Below are 4,516 nucleotides of genomic sequence, written 5' to 3'. Positions count from 1 at the left end.
ACATATATATCTATATATAACTATATATATATATATATATATATATAATTAATAATTTGTATGTGTGTGTGTGTGGGATGAGAGAGAGAAGAAAGAGAGAGAGAGAGATACCAATACACACCACACACACACCACACACAAACACACATACAAACACACATACACCACACACACAACACATACACACACCACGCACACACACACACACACACACACACGCACACAAACACACATATATATCTATATATATATATATAGTATATATATATTATTATTATAGATATATATATATATAGATATAAAGAGATATAAAAAAAGACGCGGTAGACGAGTGATACATAGAGCGTAGGACTCGAGACTGTCGGGCGGCCACCTGAGTTCCGAGCGGTTCGAGTCACCTTGCGGCGCGTTGTCCCTTAAGGCAAGGGAGCTTCGCCTCGATTGCCTCCCTAGCCGCTGGGTGGGCAAGCCAGCCCAAGTAGTGCTGGTCAGAAACAGGGAAAATAGAGATGTGACTCGATAAAAAAACACCGGGCGGAGGCAACGCGCAAAACCACCTATCTAACTGCCAAGAAAATCATGGAAAATCCATAATAGCAAACGGCTTGTAGGAAAGGGAACTTGAAAAAAAAAAAAAATATAGATATATATATATATATGCTATAGATAAAATAGATAGGTAGATAGATTTATGCGTGGCGTGTGTGTATGTGTATAAATAACAAACAAATAAATAAAAAATGTGTGCGGTGTAACAAGCTTTCAGTGTTGTAATGAAATAGTAAACATTGTTATTTCTATTATCTGTTGTTATATTCTCACATGGACCTTTTATAATCGTATGGATTGGATCACGAATGCATATAACTTCACATTACACCCATACATCTAAGTATGTCTATCTTTTACCTGTTTATTCGTCTCTTGTTGCCACAACTAGACAATTCCAATGTTGTATTGTCTATCCCGTTCCACAAGAGATAGGCATTTGTTGTAACACTACCTTTCTCACCAATGAGTGCCATATGTTAAGCACGTGATTCTTTGCCAAGCTTTAGACCACTGTTAGGAGATGACAGGCAGGATCCCTGCGGGGAGCCGAGGAGCAACACTCGGCTCCTTGGCGCAGCCGTACTCCATATACTATATAATAAAAGAGTCAAGACATTCTTATTCGTCTTACCTTACACCCCTAGTTCGCCACCGACCATACTCTGTAGGGGCCCATCATTCGGCTTTACAACTGGTGGCTTAGCGGTGAATTTGAAAAACAACAAAGCGCCTCCGAAGTTCCTGCTCCGCATCAACAGCACACTCTGCCGAGCACGCAATACTTCGTCATAGGGTGAGCCAGTCCTCCTGCGGAGATGTCCCAAGCCGGATAAACCCGCCGCGTCCGCCTAGCTGATGAGCTACGCACCAGCAAGTCACCGCACTCCAAACACCTGCACGACCCGCTCAACCACCTGATATCTGTTTGCCGCCAACGCTGTGCAGATTTTAGTAAGGACCCCAGCGGACCACGTATCACCAAGGACGTGACACCCGAAACAATTTCTTACACCAAGCCGAGTTCCTCCGCCATTGTCGGACTTTCATCCACGCAGTCGCGGGACAAGCAGGAAACAACATCATCCTGCTGCCCTGTCGCGACCACGGACCTGCTAACCACGCAGGGCGCTCCAATCTTCCCCGTCGCCGCATAGGGGCGGACCGCTCTCTGCCTCGTCAGCCGTGCATCTCCCAGCCTCTCTCGCTCGCCTAACCCAATACCAGAGTGTGAAGGGTTTGTCAAAAAAAAAAAAAAAAAAAAAAAAAAAATCGGTGAGCAGTGCTTAGGCTTTTCCTTATATTATTTGCATTTTGTGTCAATTTACTAATCGCGACTAATTTATTGTGCATGATTTTTTTTTTTTTTAACCCTGCGTTCATGTAAGTGACGGTATTCATTTGCAGTTTATGAGTTGCCTAACCTAGATCAATCGTACGTATCCTGTATTACTTTCCTCAGCGCCGCTCTCCGCATCGCATTCGTGACGCCGCCTGAATACGGATTTCCTTCAGCGCCGCCGTTTCACGCCCCCCCCGCCCCCCCCTTCCCCCCCTGTTCTGAAGCCGAGATATCGCGTCTCGCATCCGTAGCTAGTAATCATAAATAGTAAATCTCGATACTGATTACAATACTGCGTCATACAGTACTTGCGTCTTTTTCGTTCTCACGTCTTTTATAACATTGTGCCAAGTTTCTTAGTAATTTTTATTGTGTTCAACTACATGCATTTATATGATATTGATTATGATGGGGACTATCAGTTGGAAAACCAGGGAGATATGTACCCAGCTTGTATATATGTGATGTTACTGAAAATGTATGCCAATGTTATCATTTATCTCTCGTTATATCTACATGACTTGTATAAAATCTTCTGTATTGTCACATGCATATATTACCACACACAAATATACATATGAGTATGGCAATAGCTTTACCTGTTTATCGTCTCTTGTTGCACACCTAGCATTCAGTGTGTATTGTCTATCCCCTTCCACAAAGAGCTATAGCATTGTGTAACACTACCTGTCATCACCAATTGATGTGTGTGTGTGTGTTGGTGTGGTGAGAGAGAGAGAGAGAGAGGAAGAGAGAGAGAGAGAGAGAGACGAGGAGAGACGAGAGAGAGACGAGCGAGGGAGAGAGAGGAGAAAAGAGAGTGAGATGAGTGTAGGTGTTTGAAGTCTTCTCTCTCTCTCTCTCTCTCTCTCTCTCTCTCACAAAAAATATCTCTCTCTCTCTAATATATATATATATCATATATAAATATAATTATATATCATATATGTGTGTGCTGTGTGTGTGTGTGTGTGTGTGTGTGTGTGTGTGTGTGTGGGTGTGTGTGTTGTGTGTGTATGCGTGAGGTGTGGATGTGTGTGTGGGTGGCGAACTATGTTGCATGTATTATGGAGTATATCGAAAACTATTAACATAAGTTGCTCTCCTCGACAGATAATCCAAGTATCGGATAAATAAAAACATTTGAACGAGATGCGTAGTTCCGAACCGAAAAAGTCTTCAAGTGTCAAGCGAGGCCTTAAACAGGTTGCTGAAGGGTCGCATCGCCTTCATGATCAACAAAGTTTTGTTCTTGAGTAAATTCTTCCACTGCTGTTTCTACATTTCTCGGGCGAAATACTTCCTCGTTTGCCAAGCCTCGCCGATGCGCAGAGGTTCCCGCTTGTTTCCCCGTTCTTAACCACCAGTGAGATATTTGTTATCAGTATCCTTGTGGTGAAGGTATAGAAGGCTCTTAGCATAAATGCAAATAAGTGACACGGACAGAACTAATGTAGATTGTAACTTATGATTAGAGTCCATTTTGAAAACCCCTTTCAGCATGATCGCGCTGGCGGAATCGGGTCTGATCGTCAAGTCGTCCCGGAGGTGGTTTGCCTGAGAGGCGTTGTGCGAGAGCAACAGGCCCGACGCCATCGGCCTCGCCACGTCATGACGGCCTTCCTGCTCTGGGCTCGGGCGCGGCCCTGGGCCCCGGTCCTCGTGCCTGCTCGAACGCCTTTCTTATCGTAGTGAATTTCCCCTGGCTTCAGACGGGTCAGCCCGCAGGCTTTCGGGCCGCCTATCCCCCTGACGTTTACTAATCTCTATAGGACCTCTACGGACCCCTTCGCCCTGCAAAAATGACGTGGCTTTGATGTTTTTCTGTGTTTTAATAAGAATGAACCTGTGTTTTATACTCCTGACTTACCTTTCCCATCGGTCCGTGATCTACATCTACATCTACACTATTTCTTTACTGCACGCAACACTACTTATACACTACTTACCTTATATTCTATACTTACCCTTTCCTTATTCTTGCCTTTTTAAACTTCGACTAATTCACCTTAGTTTGTTTCTCACTCGTTTTTCTTTTATTGGTTTCCCGTTTTCCCCACGGATCCCTTCTTTCACTTTTCGTAGTTTCCTACTTTTATTTCTTTTATGTGCCCATTTTTGTATAGTTTTATCATTCTTTTGATTTTTTTTGTATATTTGAATTATTCCAAACTCACCATTAAAACTATTTAATAAATAAAATGAATTGCATTATGGGTAAAACATCAGCAAGCGCGGGAAAACCACCAGTAAAAAGGTCAAGCCAGGTCGATCAGAGAGATGACAGACCGTTGGGTTTTTAGTGGCTGACCGGTGTTCTCGTGCTATGGCGGGTTGCCTCTGTTGTTCCAAGTAAGAGTATGGTGCGTTGTCTTTTGTAAATTTGGGTTTTGTTCGAAAGATTTGTGCGAAAGTATGTATAATATGGAGCTCTTTAATGTTGCTTTTTTTAGTCAGCCAGTGATGTTATTTGATTGCTCTTTTTATTGGGGATACGGGATCACTTTAAATCAGCGAGAAGTCATCCTCAAAATACGCCAAACCTACAAAGGACATTACCTGTAGTTGGGCAACACGCCCGCCAAACCAACATCCCCTAACTCTACGGAGTTTTAATTTTTATAA

The 4,516-nt window shown here is 43.1% G+C and overlaps 1 pseudogene; it reads left to right on the top strand.

The window, feature by feature from the left end:
- The first annotated feature begins 2,274 nt into the window (after positions 1-2,274).
- Positions 2,275-3,506, top strand: LOC119569217 (annotated as a pseudogene).
- Positions 3,507-4,516: the final 1,010 nt, after the last annotated feature.

This window comes from Penaeus monodon, unplaced genomic scaffold, assembly GCF_015228065.2.
Source record: "Penaeus monodon isolate SGIC_2016 unplaced genomic scaffold, NSTDA_Pmon_1 PmonScaffold_13430, whole genome shotgun sequence".
Lineage (NCBI taxonomy): Eukaryota > Metazoa > Arthropoda > Malacostraca > Decapoda > Penaeidae > Penaeus > Penaeus monodon.
Note: the sequence above shows the minus strand (reverse complement) of the source record. Positions and strands in the feature narration are given on the sequence as shown.